The sequence below is a fragment of the Lepeophtheirus salmonis genome, chromosome 2, assembly GCF_016086655.4.
Source record: "Lepeophtheirus salmonis chromosome 2, UVic_Lsal_1.4, whole genome shotgun sequence".
NCBI lineage: Eukaryota > Metazoa > Arthropoda > Copepoda > Siphonostomatoida > Caligidae > Lepeophtheirus > Lepeophtheirus salmonis.
Genome location: NC_052132.2, coordinates 39028721 through 39051637, shown reverse-complemented (window position 1 = coordinate 39051637; position 22917 = coordinate 39028721).

Here is a 22917-nt window from a genome sequence, read left to right as displayed (position 1 = left end):
TTGAAATCCAAAGGAGAAAACTCCTGAGATAGCCTCTAAATAAATGACAATATTTTTGAATAAATGTACATTTTAATTAGTGATATTACACTAGGTTTAGTTTATTATTATTGAACTTTAAACCTACAGAATTCACAGAAAAGTAGACACCAGTCCAGATCCTAACTTTATATAATATAAAATGCGTGAGAAAGTACATTTAAAAGACAATAAATAGGGAAAAGTGAAGACTCAAATCATTTTTTTATTTATATAACTTTGAATAGAGCTGTAAAAAACTGAATAGGGATGTGCGAAAAATACTAATAAAAAATTTAATTTCCCAACCAAAATAACTCACTTATAATAAGTAATACTAAGTAACATAAAATGTGTATTTATAAAGCCATTTTGTTTCTTTTTTTTACATACAACAATTGTGTTACTACAGTTTGTTTTTGAAGATATTTTCGTTTTTTTATTGGAGCAATGATATGACAAGAACAGCAAATAAATAAAATAAAATAATAACAACTCCTCCACAATGTGTAGGCTGCCAACGTACATCAATATTCGGGTTTATGGGCAGTTTTAATTATACAATTCCGCATGATAATTTTATCTGTATATTTACGAATTATTGTTGAAAATCTCAACCCTTAGGAATTATACTATTTTAAGCGATAGTAATCTACAGAATGGCTCACGTATTCGATTATATAGAGAGGCCAGTGTCTTTGGATCAAATGAAATGCAATACAATATTCAGGTTATATCATACCTCTAAAACACTCGCAGAAGAAAGGAGAAAAAAATATAACTCTACTTTAAATGGTCTAAAAACTGTCCAAAAAACTGAATTACCTTGATTTTCTTCTGGTACTATCATGTTCATTAGTCATAATTTTGTATTATTGTCGAGTGGAGGGTCTTTATACATTTTTCAATAACTAACTTTTTTTTTTCAATTTGTTGAGGGATCAATTTTTCAATCCATAAATGTACAACGATAGTAGATATTCTCTATTCAATTGGAAAAGTTGTTTTTTTTCGAAACTTTGTAAAAAAATATTTCTGACAGTTGCTTTGAGGGCCTCAATGTTTAGATGACGGACAATTCAGGTCTTCCCTTTGACATGCACCCAAAATTTGCAGTCGAAGAAGTTGGCATCAGGGTTGTAGGAGGGCCAAAAGTGTCAAAAAAGAACATAAATTAAACAATAACTATTTATATCCTTCTTGTCTGCTTGTATCATATAAAATATCATAAGCAAATATATAAGAATATTATCAAATACTTACATATATGAGGCAGATTTTGAATATTTTAAGCCAAATCTATATATATATATTTTTTTTTTTTGTGATAAATCCCTTTATTTTATAATATTTAGATTTAAAAGGAAAGTGAAAAATGAGAATGACGATCTACTTTACATCAAATCATTTTTTTTTTTTAGAAAAATATATATCTTAGAATAAGTAAATTAAAAAATATATACGGTTATCACGGATATCATAAGGAAATACAATCAAATTAACATAAACTAATAGGTTTACGACACAGATATTGATTGATTTGAAGTGCTTGAAGAGCCACACATCCTCTTTTATTTTTCTTATGAATTAACTCCTTTTCATTGCACACTTTTTCTTCTTATTTTTAACTTCATACTTATACATATTATTCACAATCCTCATAATACTTTTTTTCGGTAAGTCATCTATTTATTTAGTCTTAAGATTTTTAGAAGAAGCGGATCTATATGCTATTATTATTATTCAACATAATTATTATATCATTTTTTAAATGGGAAAGCTTATTTATCACGATTTCAGACCACACTATTTCTAAAATAAAATAAAAAAACGTTGATTTCAGTCATAGAATGCTTTGATTAGCTCAATTTGTTTTTGTTGTATTAGTTGTCGCACTAAATAAATTTTGAACTGAAACAATATATGTGTTGATTATATTTTAAACAACACTAAAAAAGCAGATTCATAAGGATGTGCCCTAGAGAGTCTTCTATATTTTCTACCACTAGAACGGCCCTTTTAGAGAGCTTGAACTTCTCCATTCATGGTATGAGATTTGAGGACATCATTTTCGTAGACTTTGATATTTTCTACTCCATTGTCAAGGACTTTCTTGGTGGCAATATTTTACACCAAATGTTGGTTATTTTCAACTTAGATCTGATATATCAGCTTAAATCTAGTATAAAGGGACGTTTAGGTAAATCTGGACCATCTTTAACTGGAGGCATGCCGCCTCTACAAAAGACAAAATGAAGGCCACCTGGGCTTCCAACAAAATAAAATTGCTAGACGATATGAAGTCCATAGTAACCGAATGGTCTATTATTTGGATGAGAAACACTAGACTGTCAACATATCCCACAACATCCAGAACGACATATGGTTGGCCACAGAGATAGGATACGTTCCCCCTTTCTTTAAAAACAAGTATTCACCCAGCGTGATAACCCCTGGGATAATTGGGAGCAACGGCAGTGTCATGGGTCCCATCTTCTTAAGCCAAAAGAAGAGTGTGAGTCCAAACCTGGGCCTCTTACTCTCCCGATATGAAACCCATGGATCTCCGCATATTCAAACAACAGTAACGTTTCCTTGAAGACCTCCATCATCAAATATTAGGACAAAGTCTTCCTGCAGACGTGTTCAAGGTCTACAAATCCCTTAAATCTGGTTTTGAAAGAATGATTGGCGAAGATGGCGGACACATTGAATGATTTTTGTCTTTTACATTATCAGAACATGTTTCAAACCTCTACTTGATTCCCTTATCAAAAATTGAAATTTAAGATTAAGAGTAATTTAAGTTTTAATATAGAGACTTTTCCGGTGTATATTGTAGACTTTCTGGGATTTTTGTTGCCCCAAATAGCATCAGCCAACTTTACCTACTAGCTACTCATCAAACACAGTGGTTGTATTTTATTTTTAGTTCTATTTTGTTTGTTTGCAAATTTCAATTTGTTCTGTTTTTTTAAAGACATATTTTATTGTACAACAGTATTTTATTGTCTATTTTTTGATAAGTGATTAGGGTCTATGTCTGTAATATCCTATTTATTATACAAAAATGATTTTTTTGATATTGAAACTTTTATTAATATATTTTAGATTAAAATTTCACCTGTGAGATCATACTAAGGGGTAAACAAGTTTTTTCCTAAAATACTCATATGACAAAGAAAATATATTTTAGCGAGCTGAGTCAAAAGGTCCAACTCAGTTCTTTATAATATCAATTTCATTTAACTAAAAAGGTTGCAGCTGTAAAACATTTTATTAACAAGTTTGTAACACAAACTAGAGTTTGTTATAAATAATTAAATAATAAAAAATCTATTTGTCAAAATCAAAATGTCATTTATTTAATCAAATAATAAAAAACAATAGTGAACAAAATTTCAGCATTATTGATATTTATCTTACTAAATTGTTTTCGTATTTTAAATATTTCTCAAAGTACATCATTATATATCTCAATTATTGCTGAACTGTAATGAAAAGGTCCCAAAAATGTATTCATAAACTACTAACTGATGTCATGCCATTACATACTCCTTCAGGGTTCATTTTCCACAACTTTAGCGATATATTTAACCAGTACACCTTTTTGCCTACACATTGCGACTTAATGTTTGTGGGAGTAGGTCCGGTTTAAGAGGATCCAGTGTAAGCTACTAGATCCCACTCATGCATTGTGCTTCGTTTTTTAAATATATACATTGGGATTAATTTTGTATCAAGGGCTTAAGCAATAAACAATCTTTTCTACAAAAAAGGTCACTTTAAGAAGGAAAAAAATATTTTCTTAAAGAAAGTCATTCAATAAAGTAAACATACCATTAATTTAAAAAGGCCTCTGTAGAATATTTTTTTAAAGGTCATTTGATGAAACAAAAAAAGAAGGAAAGGGTTCCACATATATTATTTAGATTTTCTTAAAGATTCCATCTTAAAAATGAAAAAGGAAAAGGACCCCAAACATTAAAATATGTAAAAGCAAAAATACTGTGTGAAATTCTAAACCGTTAGATTCAACTAAATAGTACGTGACTTGTGGATGCCTATCTTTAATGGAAAATATTTTTAACCTAACATACATACATAGTCCGAGAGAGAAATTTTCCGCGATCAAAACCAAAACCTTAATAACTTTTTCTTAGAAAAGTATAACTAAAAATGTTATTAAAAAAACTTTTAGCAATTGATCTTGCCACGAATTATTCAATATGGTCACCTCCAACCTATATCACAGCCTCCACACGAGATCAGAGCTTGCCGCAGGTTGCTACAATATAATCAGCAACCATGTTGGCCCATTACTTTTTGATGCTGGCCTTAAGCTCCTGCTCATTTCTGTGTGATGTCTTCCCAGCCTTACTATCTGAGATGCTCCCCATACTCATGTTGAGGGGATTGAGATCAGGACTGGAAGAGGATCAGAAGGTCTTGTCCCAGAAGTCAGCAAAGTTCATATTGCAGAAGTTCCGTATCTTCAAGGTGGTATGTTTGGAGTCACCGTCTTTGGTCCACAAATAGTTGTTCTCAGGATAGTTAGACTTCAGTCAGGGACCGACTTCCTACCTCAGTACATTAGGCCACATCCCTGATTTTTTCATTGGTCTTGAAGAAGAAAGGATTTTTCCATTTTCTTCCCATCAGAGGCAAAGACTCAAAATTAGAATGTTTTGGACGGATGACTCTTCAAGTAATTAAGGACATTTTTGCATCTTTACAGCCTTAAAGGCTTCATCATGTCGGTTAGGAGATGTCTTCGAGTCATAATAAAGCTCTTAAGGCCGAGGTCATCATGAACTGACCTCCTGATGGTGATCTCATCTACGTTGAACTCGTCTGCCAAGTAGCGTACCTGTTGGGTCTTCCGTAATCTTGGCCTCCAGGAATTTGAAAAATGTTTCATTTCGGTTCAAACTATTCCCTCCTCGTTCTACCTTCCTTTTGACTTAACTTTTCTCTTTGTTCTCTTTGATTTTCTGGATTGTTCTCACAGTTACCCGACAATGTCTGGAATTCTTTTCGGATTAACATCCTCGTAGAGAATATTCAAAACCCTCTGCCTTTTTTATTCCTGTTCACTCATTTTTCGTCCAATTTTGATCAAATTAATGCAATGCGCAATAAAAACAAAACATGTATCAGAATATAGCTTGAAATGTCACCTGCAACTTTAATTTGTGCAAAAAATAATTTTAATGACGTGGAAAATTTCCCTATCGCACTCGGTACACTGTTTACATTGCAAATATACTAAGAATAAATACCATGGCTATAATTTATATTAATCCAAATGTACAATATCCATGTAATCTTTTATTACACTAAAGAAGTCAGTGCCAACGTTATTTGAGCTTTGATTGATGGAGGATCCTTCATAAATTTGGAAATAAACATTTATTTCTAAAAATATAAGTTTAACAAATTATATTTAACATATTTATACCAAAATATTATGAATCAAGAAAAACATACTTAGGGTAGAACGAGCTATTTAGGGGAAGCTGAAAATAATATTTGATAAGAATGATTTGAATATGGTTGGAGTTCAAATTTTATTATGTGGAGGGTATGATTTTTACATTTTAATTTAATTTATGGTTTGATTTACTGAAGAAAATAATTCATTTTTATGACAGCACTTCCAGACTCCTACAATGCAACATCAAGTTTGTTATTTTTCCTACAGAAATCTCCATATGATGGCCAATAATTATTAATCCAACTAATTCAATATTAGAGAATTCACAAAAATTAACTAATTTTAGCAATATAGATCGTGTGAAAACATTAATAGAATACTTTTCTAAAAAACTTTTAATGAAAGTTTTATATCATATTTAGTAAATATACAGCACCACACTTTCAATTATATAAGCGTTTCATAGCTGTTGAGTTGTTGTCGACTCAAGTAAAGAATAGAAAATTATCCCCAAAAGCCCGAATTTTTCAAAAATATAGATTTTAAAGTTTACACAAAACTGGCGCAAAACTTTTAACATCGATTTCGTAACACCTATCTCGCTATCTTCATCAAAGAAAATTATGAATTATATCAAAACAAAAAGTGGAGAGTCAAAATTGTTTGAACAGGATTTGGTTGGATGGGTGAGCTCATTATTACACTCCTTTCTATGCATTTGAATATAGACCAAGGCTTTCTAAAAGCATGATAGTAAAAAAATTATTAAAAAACTATAATTTTCAAATACGCCATAAAAGTAATGGAGAGTTAAATAGTTCAATATTAATTCTAATTGATCAGTACTGTCTACAAAGAGCGATCACTTCTATAAGTTTAATCGAAGTAGTTATCAAAGTAATTATTCATATAAAGGACACATGACACATTTCGAACAATTATTTGCATAATGAACTATTTTGCTAACTTATTTAGAATTCGTTTGAATTAGCATTTTGATTAATTTAAGCGTAGTAATAGTGATCAATGATCACCAACCTTAAAATTTATATTTCTTTAAACTAAGGTTTTTATAACAAAAAAATATATATAATATATATTTTATATAACCTACTCGAAAGTTTTTCTATGATGTATTATACTTGCCTACTCTTGCTTTGGTTTACGATGTATCACTAATCAAAAATTTATTAATATACTAATTTCTTAATATACCTGGCCACAAGGAATTAGAGTTTGATTAAGTTAAAGATCCAAAATTTAATTCCTGACTAGTATTACTATACATAATACATCATACCAAAGTATATCATATCAAATCCGTTTTATCATTAAAATTTATCTTGGAGCCATGCGAGTATATATATGTACTTATATTATATATTATACTGATAAATAAATATATTTATGTTCTATATATATTATTAATGTTTGTTTCTCATATATGAAACTAGACATAAAAAATCAGTATTAATCAAATAACAACATCTTGTATTAAATAAAAGTAACTATCTATCAAAGTAAATTCTATTATATTTTTTAGTAGTTATGTATATATTCTTTTACTAAGTAATTTATAATAGAAGCACAAGTTATACAACGTTTTTATTTAAAGTTTTTGATATTAATTCAATTATTTGTATTTAGGTGTGTACTTCCACATACATTTGAAACAAAATATTTTTGGACAGACGTCTGTGTACATATTGCAGATTCAATTTAGTAAATTACATATATGTGGTGAAAGGCATACAGTTGCTATTCTTAGATCGAGGGGCCTGACTAATAAAATTGTGAAAGCTTTGGCACTTGTCATATTTTGCAATCTCTTAAGGCTTATGATGGCGATCGCGTTCCTTATAATTATCCCTCCGAAATAACATAATAGGCAGCTAATATTAATAAGTGTATTATTTTGTAGTACTATGTATAGAGTTGTATAAAATATTACTTAGCTGGCATGACCTTTGATTGGATTAGTTACAAGCAGCTGTGAGAGGAAGAAAATAAAGACAAATTAAATTCTGTATCTAGAAAGGACTGAAATAGGAATTACTCTCATGTAAATCATCAATTATAGTACAAGCCCAAGCAAGATTTATTATTATGACACCCTCAAAAATCATCAGTGATACTCTCCGACTTCATGAATACAAGCCCAAATAGTTAAATTTGTACTTTAAGATGTTGTCTTTTTAAGAATGAAAGAACTGTGATAATAACTTTAGAAAATTTAAAAAAATATTGTTCAGATGACTAACTAGAAAAGATCTTACACGCGTTCAGGCTATATTTTATGGAACAACTAACCATGATCAGGCTCAGTCATGCCTTATAATTGCACTTACTAAATGTTCATCCCTAATTATTCCAAGATAAATGATTGATGATTATTGAAGTACGTTTGAGTTATGGTTATAATCTGCCATTTTTGTACTATGATAAATATTATAAAAAGATCATTATTTTCTGACAATAATTTCAACCAATTGATTACCTGAACGGATTGTATTTAAGATATTTTTAAATTATGATATCTAGTGATTTGAGAAATATTGTAATTGCTCAAAAATTAACTTTACTCGTACATTTTAACCACAGGTCACAACGCTCATTTAAAACTACCAGATACAATATTTCTTAATTTAGTCATCTCTAAGTCGCCTATATACGAGTATAGTCGCATATAGAATTACTTTTTTATAATGTCGATTTTAAGCACTAATATTTATAAATAAATACCTATGAGCTGTAATTTTGTATTAAAATATACTGATAAAAGACGTGAAAAAATATATTTCCTGGATTAGAAAATTGGTTTAGTGTTTGTATGAGAAAGTACCTTCCTCCAAAAAAAATGAAGAAAATTCATGAATATTCATGAAAATACCCTATATCGAGTGGTCCATTAAAATTTCAGTACTTTGAATTTTAAACTTCAACAAGATATAATTTATTAAAAATGAATACTATAAATGAATTTGTGTCGAGCACTCTTCATCATAAATGTAGCCATCCTTCGCGGCAATGATGACTCCCAGGCGGCGGCAGAAGGCCTGGCACCCTCTGTAGATGTAGTCATGACGTCCTAGTACTAGCTGACAATGGTTTTGAGGGCCATGATGTTTGGATGACGGATGAAAGAGTTGGCATCAGGCTTTAGAAGGGCCAAAATTGTCAAAAAAGAGTTCCAGCTTTTTACCATTGCTGGTGTCATAAGTATCCTCTAAACCATCACAAAGCTCTTCCCACCCACTTTTTTATAGCTATAAGCTATAAAAGAACTGTTAGCTACAGTTTGGTGTGAAGCCCCGAGATCTCTTGTATGGACCCTCATGGACTTGAAAAGATTGGCCCAGGCTGTCCAGTTTTTCCCTTTTGATAGAGTCCTTCTTCCTCGCCAAAGTTTCGGATTTGGATCACGTTCAGGTTTGATATTCTGGATATATACGTAAGCTAGAAATCTCATGGTTTTTTTGTTTTATTATGCATTAATCGATCGAAATACGAATTAATTTCAATCACTTCATTAATTATTGAATTAATAAGTTTTTAGATTTCAATGGACAAATTTGACTACTTCGATAGTTAATTAAGATTGATACCTGCTCCTAATGGGTTATGTTTATCTTCCAAATACAATAATATACTTAGTTTTTTGTAACTTATCAAGTCCTCGAGTTTTCTATGCGTAGGTTTGAGGAACCATATGTAAATTAACAAATAGTATAGGGCATACAATTGAACATAAGTAACATATTTCCTGTTAAATTAAAATGAAATATCAAGTATATGTAAATGGGCATATACTGCAAGAAGAATAAAACTCTTCATAAGAAAAATGAACGCAGAGTTTTACTTCTTTTAGGGTTCTATTCAGAAATCAGCTCTTTAATATTCACTATTATTCATATTTTGTTCAGAAACAAAAAGTTAAGGGGACCGCGAGCAGTAGCAATCTACTACTTTTGCTACAAAGCCAAAAACAGCTAGAGCACCAAAATTTAAATCATAATATTATGATATTATTTGAAAAAAGTCAACAATTTTGGTTGAAAATTGGGATAAGTTTGAATTTTGAGGGGTACAAGTAATCTTTTGAAATTTAGAAATATTTTGTAATAATGTAGTCAATATTTAATTGTTTTTCCTGTAAACTATGACATTTAAATTATTGATTCCTTTGCTATCAGTTCATATTACTTATAATTATTCAAAACTTACTTACATGGGGAAAAAATGAGATTGCATAGCTCTTAATGAAAAGAAGCTCCCGGCTATTCAATGAGTGGATATAAACTAAGTAAAGTGAAATTATAATACCAATATATAATTTAAATATTATTATTCATTAATCAAAGTGTTTTATATCTTAATGTGGTATACAATATTCAAAGTAATCACTCAATACATGAAAAAGTCTAGTTATTTATTCAAAAAAATATTGTTTAATCTAACCGTCTTATTCTTAAACTTAAATTCCATTTTGTTAGCAGTTATGAAAGGGTACAATTGAAATGTTAGAAGGACCTTATTTTGTAAAAAAAAACTACAAACTTGCATAATCTATCAATAGATTCACTTGATAAAAAACAGATGTTATTAGATTGTGTTCGATTTTGAAATGACAATTCAACTCAGCTTACAGTAATTGTACTCAAAGCAAACAAGGTTACGACTGTCTTCCTACTTATTTACAGCGGATTTTTCATTTTTTGGAAAAATGGTCTTAAATGGGATTTGAAATCGACCCTGTTCCTGTTAAAAAGTCCAAAAATTTCAGTAAACCTTCTAAGAGGCATCATTTTTACCAATTAAGTTAGTTTGGTAAAATTTTAAGTATGTTTCATGCACAGAAATAGTGTCCTATTTTTCTTTATTTAGGCCAAATTTAAATATTTATTATTTTCATGCAGATAGATGGATGATGACCTTAGTGACTGATATACATGAGGAAGTTATTTAAGGTGTATCAATAGGATTTAGAAGAGTGCTATAGAATACGTCAAAATTGTGTAAACAGTAGATCCCTTGGTTTTACTGTGTCCGGATATGATATATATTTTCTAGTAAGCGATCAAAAACACATTAAAATCTAAATAGAGTATAAGATTATTTGTATTGTGATCTTTTATTTTTCTTAGGATATGACATATAATCCATATTTGAAACTATTAATCAACAATAAATTTTAAAATGCACTTATTTCTCGTTGTTCATTAATTGCAATTAAAAGTAATCCTTTTCACTACTTTTATAAAAATGCAATATTATAGACGTAATGAGAAAAAACAATAATTCAATGCATTTTCTCCACATTTCTTAGAACTTATCATTTTATATTTTGAAAAGCAACAGCAATTAATAAACATAATATATATATATATATTAATTTGATTAATAAGTGAGTATAAAAGATGTATTCTACAGAATGTTAAGTAAACATTCCATTTATAAAAGATTTGCTATGCAATGATGGTTTAATGACAGAGATGGAATTGAGTAAAACTTGTACCTAGAGCACTAAGCTGTAGGAATACATTTCATCATAAACGGATATTCTGTGAGTAATTACTCAGCAGTGCGTAAAATTAAAAAAAATGTATTTACATGTTATACTTTTTGTATGAGGACTTATTTACAACTTACAAGTGATGAATGAGCAAACAAATTGTTAAATAGTTTTTTTGACGTCATCACCTTTCTTGAAAACTCGGCCAAAAAGTTTACAATTACGTCAAACATAACAATAAGCGATTTGCTTCTCGTGTTACCTCTTATCACCGGAGGTGTATAAAATATGTCCTAGAAAGTGGGAGTGGTTTTTTCTAGTAGGCGATCTGATCAGCTTTTTTTATTTTGCAAAACTGTTTCCAAAAATACCAGTGCAGTCCTCTGTGATGGTGTCACAGTGTTGTCTGAGAGTGGCTTTGAGGTATAGGTGATTGGATAAAGAGCACTAAAATCTTCCAATCGACATGTACCCAAAAGGTGTAGTCAAAGAGATTTGGAGTAACCGAATGGAAATTCGTCGATCACGTTCAAGTGTCATTTTCTCGACTTTTACGTAAGCTAGAGAGCTCAAATTTGTTTTGTTTTGTAACTAATTGTTTATGTTTTAATATATCGAAATATGAATTAATTTCAATCTCTCAACCTTCATTAATGATTGAATTAGTAAGTGTTCAGATTTCAATTAACAACCTGGTATATACATAGTTAGACATTACTCTCACCTATTAAAATACCCGTCTCTATCTGAGGCTGAGGTTCAATTATGCGCGTCGACCAGGTTCAAAATAAAAATAAAAAAATACCCGAAGCCCATCCTTATTTAATTATTACATTTTTTTTTTTTTTTTTTAAGTTATAAAGAAAAATAATTTAAGTTTAATTGTAGGAAGCATTGCACAAATTTTGTAATTTAAATAGCTGTATGTAGATATAAATACTATTATTTTAAGTTAGAAGAATGTTTTTTTTCTTTCATTATTCAAATTAATGACGCACACTTTATTATTCAAACAATGAGTCTTTTAAGTCGTTAGTATTAGATACATCTCAAAATTGTGATATGTTGGCATAGTGAAGCAAAAAAAAATAAACATTTTAATTTTGATACTTGAATTTTTTGGAATATGAACTATCATATTAATCTATAAAATTCATTATTTATAACACAATACATGTCTTTTTGTGATTTTCTTTTTAAATGGAATACTTTAAAGCTCTAAACCGAGGAACCCACATTTTAATAATATAAAAAAATAAAAATTTGTATCCTCTATGGATTACAAAGAATATACTTACAGTGATATTGTGGGTAAGATCATACAAATAATTTATATGATGATAATTGTCAATTAAGGTGTGATTAAAATAAGTAAATATATTATACAGTAAAATCCAAAAATAATACACTTATAGTCCATGTTCTCTCAGATATCAATTTTCCAAGATATAAAATATTTCAAATAGAAAAAACTTTATGAGTTAAAAATATGCATAAAGTCAGCTTTTCCCCCACTTTTTGGGAATCAATTTTATAGGTATTCATAAGAATGTAGAATTCCCAAGAGGATTTTTCCTTTTTAGAGAATACATTTTTGAATGTATGTTTCATTATAAAATACATTCATCATTGTTTTCAATCAATACGAATACATACCATGAGTGATCCCAATTTTGCTGAAAGATAAGTTAAACTTCTATACATATGATTTGTCAAAAAAAAAAAGGATTTAATCAGATACGGATTGCCTCGAAATAGGAATTTTGTATATACTTTGGAAAGAGTCAACTTTTCATCTGAAAAATAGCAGTTTCTTTTATCTGGATTTGATTGTGTATGCATACTTCAGCTGGATTGGTAAAATGAAGAATCCATGAATAAGGAGGTTAAGGAGAGTTTGTAAGTAATCAAAGTTTGTGGATTACTACCAATATTTTCCCCCCTAAAAAGCAAAATCAGCAGTTTTTAAGGACGAAAACAATAATTTTGGAATTAATGACCCATTGAAAGTCCATTCAAGGCTGAATCAGGCCCAAAATTTTTGAATTTTCTATTACTTTCATTTTCTTAAACAAATCCCCTCCAACAATTTTTAGCAATAAAAATCTTAGAACAGCAAAATTTAGGAATTTTGCGTAATAACTGTTTTTAATATGAGATACTCTGTTAAATGAATAATTATTCAGTAATTTCTAAATATTTTTTCCCGTTTTCTCTTGTTTTTTCTTTTCTCATCATCACAAATATTAATTTAAAGAAATTCAAATCAATTGACCAATTGAATTAGTTTAGTAAAATCTCAAGTTTCAAATATTTCTCTCCTGAATTAAGGTATAAAGTAATGTGCAATTATTGTTACATGAGACGTCTTTTAGGTCTAATTAGAACCTAGAAAGCGTCCTCAGGGGTTAGAGCGATACAGGACAACATGTCATATTTTGGAACAAATACATCCCTCCATTTTTCAGTCAGTATTCCTTTCCTACCTGGTTGATCTTATCTTACAATTTAGGTCATAAGATTTATGTGTATGGCTTTTGTGATTTTTCTACATGATATATCCCTTTGTTAACCCAGAAAACGCTGGATGTAAGCTGATAAATTGAACATTTTTTGTTTGTACAAAATAAACTTTAAGACCCCATTGTTATTTATGGATCGATATCAAATATTGAATCCATGAAGGAAAAAATTTTATCTATCACACACGACTACGCTTTATTTCAAACAATACAAACATGCACAATGTTTTGTTAAATCAAACTCATTATAAATACATTAACAGTGGTTGTGAAAAAAAAAAACACAACTTTATCAGGAAGGTAAAATCCATTAGGTATTATAAAATAAAGGGTATGAAGCCTTAACGTTATTTTTCACCACTCTTTCTCTTCATTTTGGACAGCCATTAAGATAATTATCAGTGGTTTTATATGTAAATACAACAGGGAGGAGTTTTTTTTAGCTTTTTTACAAATTTCGATTATGGTGAGTGTTGAAAATAATGTGGGGAACAATATTATAGTTAGCTTAAATGGTTCTGCAACGTTATTTGTAGGAGGTACATATCGATCAAAGTTGAAAAAAGAACAAAATTCTTTATTTAGTTAATTAATTTTAAAAAATCCCTAAATTCAACTTTTCGAGCAAAAAAAGGAGAATAATTTAAAGAAATTTTAGAAAAAAAAGTTTATATTTATATATATTAGCCATTATTATTAATGGATTTTTTTACAACTTTTGTTTTCATTAATATTTATCACCTTGGCAATCAAAACAGTGCTTACATGACGGCGGGACTCGACGATTTCCATTATTGTATCCACATTTTTGACAAGTGGTCTTCTAGATCGGATACATCTTTGGCATCAAAATTATCAGAACAGAATTCACAAAACGAAATTGTGCGTATTTGGATGTTACAGTTTCAAGACAATATTCCCATATTCAGCCACCTGCTTTTTTTTAAATCTTTATCTAAGAAAAAATCTAAAATATGTCATATTTTCCCTATGTCGATTTCCATCGTTGACGCGTGCTCAAACAATACTTACTAAAGTAATCAAAAACTGTCTAAAAAGTTGTATATTACGAAATTTTATCCTTCTAACCCCCTCTACTCTACACCGATTGCACTGAATCCCTGTGAAATACACACTATTAAAGCCATCTACTAGAAAATAATTGATTTTCTATATATACACTCGATAATTGGAGTGTAGTACTTTATATAATGTTTTTTTATTCTTGGTAGAATGTCACGTAATTTATTTTACTAAGCATTTAGTTTTGTTTTTTTTAAATACCCACGAATTACATTGTATGGCATGCCTATACTTTTTTGCTTAGCATTGTATTTAAAGGAAAATGACGTCACTCTTGTTTATGATCAAAAGAAAGGACTGTTGTAGAATTCCTCTTAAATATAGGATTTTTCATGCCGTGTGTGTGTGTGAGTACAAATAAGTCATTAATCATGCATTTTCGGAATAATATAATTTTTCCGTTAGGGTGTCAAGCATTTTTTTTTTTTTTTTAAATAATGAAATAAATAAAGATAAGAAGGCTTAAAAGTGTTCTTTTTGAAGAAAAAAAATCGATTAACAAAGTTTTAAACATTTTTATCAATATTTAAAGATAGTTTCAAGGCTATTAAATTTTGACATTTTACAAAAAAAAAAAGGATTGGGCTTTAATATCGTCCGTATACTACACATTTCAGCTTTTTAGTCAAACTAGAAAATTTTATTAAATGAAATTGTTATCAAAAGTATTTTTTAAACTATTTTGACCACTCAATATTTACTTGTTTAAAAGGGTTATAGGACACATCACCGAAAACCTTATTGTCGAAAGCCACTTAAGCAAATAACCACATTGGCTAAAGGACACTTTCCCGAAAAAAAATAGAGTAAATATTTGATGATGATTCATGTTGGAATACAATGTAATTATTTATTAGACCACATCAATGACAAATATATCTTGACAATTATAAAGGTCAGAGACAACCTCAGGATAGAGGAGAGTCAATCAGTTTTAAAAAAACCTTATGACAGTATTTAAACGTAATGTATCCTCCTATATATACATCTATTTGCTAGCGTATCACAGCCAAACAATTTGACTGATATATATCAAAATTTGTTAATAAGTAGATTTTTTACTTAACCCACAAAAAACTATTATATATATTATATTATATTATATACAAAATATTCATTTGTACAATAAATATCGATCTTTAAATCAGAATTCGTCAGAATCGTTGTATAGGATTTTTAGAAGCTTGTCTTGAATATAGTGGCTTAAGAACCAATAGGGTGCATCACCATTTAATGAAAAAATACTAGAATTTGGTTTTTGATGGCCAAAGTCCGAAATGAACCAATCAAAGGGGACTTAAATAATTTATAAAGTGATAATCTTCACAGCAGATCATGTTTACTCACTAATTCATTGATTTTCTCTTGCGTAGGTTTAATCTCTTCTTCCTATCTGTTTCTACCACTTGTAACGCATTCTGAAAATTTTCTCCTAATTTAGCAAAACCAGTCAAGTGTGAGTTTAGTTTTACACCTCTTTCTGTAAAGTCATTTATTACCTGAGTTACATTGAACATTGATTTGGAATACATACAAGATAACCTATTTTTCCGCTCCATAACTTTTTTGGTCAGGAAATCAGTCTTTAAGCCCAGCACTCTAAAGATGAGCCAGGAGTCACATAAACTAAATCTGGAAGCCTTGAAGACTGTGTTATGTCAATTGGAAAACATGGTTTTGCAAAACTTCAGTCCTTCAAAGCGATATGTAGGTATTTCCTGTCTGTCACTGCGTTCATGTTTCATTTCTATGAGTCTCTTAGCCAAGGTGTGTCGCTCACTTGATGGAGTGAAATCACTGAAGAGCGCAAGCGGTACCATGCCTGCAGTTAAATACTGCAGATGACGAGATAGAGCACTCTTAGACACTGTTAAATTTATTCTCTTATATTGCAGGGATTACGTGTAGAGACACAAATCATTCCAAGGAGCATCCACGACTGTGGTACATGTATTCCACTATGAACTCTAGATCAAACATACAAAATTGACAAAGACATGTAACTTGTTACTCTGATATTTGGTATAAATGGTTCCAGGTTACAAAGATAAGATATTGTGTAGTAAAAGAACAATTTTGTTTGAATACAACAATTTAAAACATCAATCTGGTCTTGTGCATGTATCAGGACGCTTGAAGCTAAAATCCTTGTTGTTGAGGCCATCTAAATACAACACGAAAAGTTCAGAGAATTCCTTGTAGTCATCACGTTGATGTTGTGTAGATACTTTGGCAAACTAAAGGTCTTCATATCTCCATTATTGTACCACAGTCTTAATTTCATCATAATATGAACTTAAATCAAAGAGGATAAGCCCTTGTTTTGTTTTTTCAGGCAGCTTACACATTCAAAAATGCTTCAAAAATTTTTGAAGTCGGATACTGGTTCGACGCTTCTATTTTAATATCCTTGAATATCTGTGTCAGAATCCCTTCACCAATGTAATGACGACATGCTCCCCAGAGTAACGACAGTCTAATTCATGTTGAAGACAAATAAATGCACCAGAAAACATGGTCAGTGGTAGAGGCAGTTGTATCAACACCATCGATACAGCTGATTTTTCACATTTCTATAGTTTCAGCATTAACTCAGTTATAATTTCTCCTGAGCGTGGTCAGTGCCTGGTTTATAACAACCTTATTTGCCAAAGTACCCTTAAGTTTTTAATCCCAGTGAAGCGAAGCAATTTTCTGACACCTCTCAATGTAGTGTCAATATTCTCTCCAATTCCATGGCGTGAAGTAGTATATGAAACAGCTATCTTGCAGTAGTCATCCCCAGATTCCTCAATGATTAAAAAGTTTTCTTATGTATGGCTTTTAATAATCATTAGCTTCTAATGAAACAAAACAAGAGTAATATCAGAGACCTCAATTTCTTCTCAACTCTATCTCTTGGCTCTCTTAAGTTATTAAAGCAATATTTCTATATTAGTAACGATGTATTTCTTATTAACTGAAATTAAAACAGCATATTTTTGAAAAATTGCAAGTTAACAATAATAATATGAGCACATAATTATTGAAAAAAGCAAAAAGGAATGTTTAGTATTGCTTCCCATAGTAATATAACCATATATAATAATGTTCTCATTGAATATTCTTAATGTGGAGCGGGTAAAATTTATTCAAATTTAAAAATATTCCATACGGTGAGATTTTATTATATGTAACACATACTGCCAAACAAATGGTTTTTACTTGGGGCTTCTGATTCACCCTAATACCGAGTTACGAAGCACAACTGCAATATATTCTACATAAAAGGATTAAAGACGATTGATGATTGTAGCCTCACACAAAGAAGAAAATGTTAATAATAATACAATAGCCATTTCTACATATTTGCTTAGCCATAAGAAAAAAATATATAAATATGAAATCCTTATGAAAATACGAATAAAACCGACTTTGGATGTTTCTTCTGCAATGAAGCGGTAGAATGTTTTATTATCTACGGTGGAGAATATCATTACGGCTAGTTCTGGCATATATCTCAAGGCGTCAGATTGGCTCATTGCTCCTATGTACAATGAGTAAAAAAATTACTTACAAGTGGATGCTATTATAGCAAAGACTCTCACGATAATGTATGCGTGCAAATCAAAAAGAATTTCATGTCTTGGAGGTTCTAACACAACAGTTTTGAGATGTATGGACTCCATTGACTTTTAAACTGTTACTCAATTTATAAAGGGGACTTTCACACCATATTTAATAACTTGGAAGTCTTTCCTGCGTTTTTAAATATCTGGAGAAGACTTCGTTTTTATTAAATTATTTTTTTGTAATTTAAAATATTAATATTTAGTTGGATATGCTGAAAAAATAACAAGTATTCATAGTTTGGTGCTGGGAATGTCAGAATAAATTAGAAAAAACCAATAATTATGAACATAAAAATTAACTGTTACTCAAGATTTTGAATGCAAATGAATGCCTTCGATTTATTATTAAAATCTATTTGTATTTAAGTTGTTGTAGTCCAAATCACGTTTAAATATAATATTTCAAAAAATTTAAACCCTGAAAATTATCTCTAAAGATTCATATTTCAAACTTTGTTAATGATATTTTTTTTATAAAAATGAACACATTTAAGCCTCTATATTTTTACTTTTTGACAAAAAATGAAAGTATTGACACTCTAATTTTAGTATTGGAATGCTGAAGGAATTATTAGAATTTTGAAGAAACATGATACCATATATTTCATCAAAGTCTTCCTTTTCCCCTTTGACAGTTGCTTTAATATTTATGTATAATAATAATATTTTTTAATGTACATAAGTATATTCTGAATGTCTTATAATTATGCTCCCTTCTTAGCAATATTATATGAAGGGTGTTAAAAATACCAATCTGTATCATTAAAGGAGATGTACAAATAGAGTTTTAAAATTCAAGCATTTTTTATATCTAAAAAAAAGGAACCACAAAATACCTCTGACACTCTGAATTGCGTAAATGTCCATCTTCAATTCTTCTCTAAGTCGAGCAAGGGCTTACACAGATGGCTCCTTAAAAAATCCTCATGAGTACACACACTTGTTGTTAAACGGTATACGCTCTTTCCTCAAAAGTTGAAGAATAATGATAATCAATTATGACAATCCAGTATAGAATGGGCATGTTAAAACAAAAGAAACCCAAAATCGTCATGGTTATCCTGACAATTTGAAGAATGTCTTGAAGTAGATAAAGAATAATCGTCATCCGCTACAGTAAGCTGTGACAAGGAGGGGGGAGAAGGAAATACAAAGACATTGGCGAGTATTTCTCAGATGCCAAGAATTAATTCGATCCTCAATTCTACTTGTAGTCCAACAAGGGCAAACAATTATAATTATGCAATCAATCTTGTATGGTACACACAAATGTTCAATCAGGTTTTGAATGTAATTAAGTGTATATAGGAAAGGATGTTCACTACTCAGGAATTAAACAATAATGACAACTGCTATGCAAAAGAAAATTCCTTCTTTATGATACCAATTCCGAAAAAAAAAACCAGGCCAGCTAAAAAAGCACACTGGATTTGCATTGGTCACGACAAGTCATAACTACTTTAGAAAAAAAACACTGTTCACCTTTTCAGTTGCCAACAACAACAAAACCGATATGCTAAAAAGTGCTTAGGATTAGCAACTCTCTAAATAACATTGTTATTACTAAACATAAATGATCATATGTCAATATTTATTCCTTTTTTACCCCTTAGTCAAAGAACTTGGATATTATGCACCTCAAGATTGATATCAAAATGATTTTTATTCCTTAGAATCTACATTTTATCGCCCATACTTCAACTTTAAAACAGATTTTTGATTTATCTTGATAAAGCTTTGTTTAGGAATTATTCGTACATTTAGCATTTAAATGTACATTTTACATTTATCATCGTCACCCTGACAGTTTGAAAAATTTTGGGAGGAGAGGAGGTTAGCTGTCATGACGTTTTTAAATCAGCTCAAGCTGATGTGAGAGGAAGAAAATAAACACAAATCCCACACCATATATAAGCAAGGACATATAAGATGAAATGACTCCAATGCCGACACTCAATTCTACTCTGAGACTAAAAAGGACTTACACAAATAACTTCCGAGCAAACCCTCATTGTTACTCTTCGTCACTGTATATTTGGATGTACTGTCTTCAAAAATTAAATAATAATGACAACATCTTTGGAAAATAAAAAAATATGTTCCGATTACCAACTAACAAGAACGGCTCTTGCATCCTAGGACATTTTTTATACACCTCTATGCGGCGTTAATCACTAGTGATATGTTTAAAATTGAATAGAAGAAGTCTAGAAGGAGCAACTAAGGCTCTTGTTAGATTTCACATCAAAAGTTACAGATCGATTATGATCAAACTTGGTATGAAGATTATATATGGTCACTGTAAGAGGTCATTAAATTCTGAGAGGTCAAGCTAACACAAAACGTAAAAAATGTATTATTGGCCATAATTTTGGAACAAATTAAAATGTATCACTCAATTTGATTTTAGGGGCAGGGTTTGAGCTCTTTATGACGACTTTCATTTTATAATTTATATTATTTAAAAATGCGCCTGAAAAGAAACTCGCCCAAATAAACTCTCCCTGAACTGAAAGGTCGCTTAAATGACACTCGCTGAAAATAACCTCGCTCAATGAATGCACGCCATATTTTAAATAATAATTAATATATATATTTGTTTCAGAAAAGCCTTTATTTTCCTTATATATATAAGAGACAATAACTATATGATATATACTTAACATTAATGCTGTAATATAAATAGATATAAGAATACACTTTTATAAATTAGATCGTCAAAACGTGCTTTTATAATTTATTACTTGTAATAAGGATTCTCACAAACAATAAGATCTATTTACGAAAGAAATAGAAAGAACAAATAAAAGACCTTTTATTTGAGATAGGGGAGATTATTGAGAATCTCTGGAATGTGCATCATTTTTTAAGTTCCCTTTATCCTCCATTTTACGTCTAATCCAAGAAGGGGAACTATTCCTATCACATTCAAATCACGTTACGAAACAATGCAAGAATTAGAATTATGATGCCGCGTAGCTATTATCGCCGGAAATTATTATTTGGAGCTCAATGTGCGTAGTTTATCTTCCCGGTTGATCCTAGAGAAGGAAATATATATTTTATATGTATGTATATCAAATTTGAAGATCGCGCTCTTTTTGAAATTACTAGCTAGATAAATATATTTATTTTTTACTAAGCTATCATTGTAATTCCTGCCTATATCATTGCTAAATACGGAGTGGGATTTGTGTCTTTGCCTTCATTTTATAACTGTTCGTAGCTAATTTTATGAAACGTCATGAAAGCAAAGCTACTCTACTCCCAAACATTCTTCAAATTGCTAGGGTGACCATGTTAATTTTCGGTTTCTTTTTATAAACATACCGGCCTTTAATATTATTTGAATCTCTGTATATGGACTTAAAAGACAATTCTTAGGACTGATGGAGTAATTGTAATACTCGTAATATAATGTTTACTTATAATCAATCAGTACAATCATTGAACTGAAAGGAACCTATCCCATTTCATCTTTTCATAAGGGTGAACGATTATAATAATTAATTAGTCCTATTAACTTACTGATATCTTTATTTATTCACCTGATGAAGCTATTCAAATCTGTTGATATTGTATCCCAAATATTATATTGTCCCTTTCCAATTTCGCACCTGTTAATGTTCACTATTAGATTGTTTTGTTTTAGGGGCTTGCATACCAGTCCAAGCAATTGTTGATGATTTACTGCTTAACTAGATATTAATAAATCGTCCAACCCTTGCATTATCTTTGAAACCTTGCTTTGAAATTATTTAGTTCAAAAGACATTCTAAAATATCGAAATGAACCGAAAGGGGTCGAAACTGTAGGTGTATCTCTATCTTCAGGAAGTATGGAAGCTTGAGGGTATGTTTTTGCGAGGTCCAGCTTAGAAAAAACAGTACTCACTCAGCTAGAGAGTTTGCAAGATCATGAATGTGAGGAGGTGCATAGCTGTCGTGGATTGTTCGATTATTTAAAAGTCTATAATCTTTGTATATTCTCTATGATCTGTCAGACACTATTTTATCATGTGAATAAGTGAACTCCATGGGATATCTGATATTTCAATTATTTTTGTAGTGAGTAACTTATCAAACTCTGCTTTGGCTGCATCACATTTTTCTTTATTCAATCTTCGAGATTTACATCGTAAAGGTATTCCAGTAGTTACAATCCAGCGATATATATTCTTGTCAATGTTAAACTTAATAAATGTGGCAAAGTTTCTATACAGCTTGGGGAACTCTTCTCTTATTAAACTTTTATTTAAATAGATCGAGGATATTTGACTACATTTTTCTCCGTATGCTTTATGAGGTATTCTCTTGTCTTGAATTATGGTATGACTTCGTGAAATATCGAGGTTTATATTGTTTCTTTTGAGGAAATATAATCCTAGGATAAGCTTCTCAACATCTGCAACTTGAATTGTCCAGAAAATTTTATCTTTGAATATTTGAACTAGATGGACAATATGTCCTTTATTTCTAATTCCAAACCCATTGGCTGAAAATAATCTCAAAAAACTTCAATTTCACCATACTTTCAATTACACATTGTATTATAAACTTTATAGGTATATATTTAAATAAAAATTACAAAGACATTTGCCATGGATAGTGTGGCTTTAAAATCTCACCTTCAATTATTTCAATTTCCTCACTAGTATTGTCATATTCTTTAACATGCACCTAAAGAAAAATACCCAAAATCAATATAATTTCATCAAAATCAATTTTTAAACAA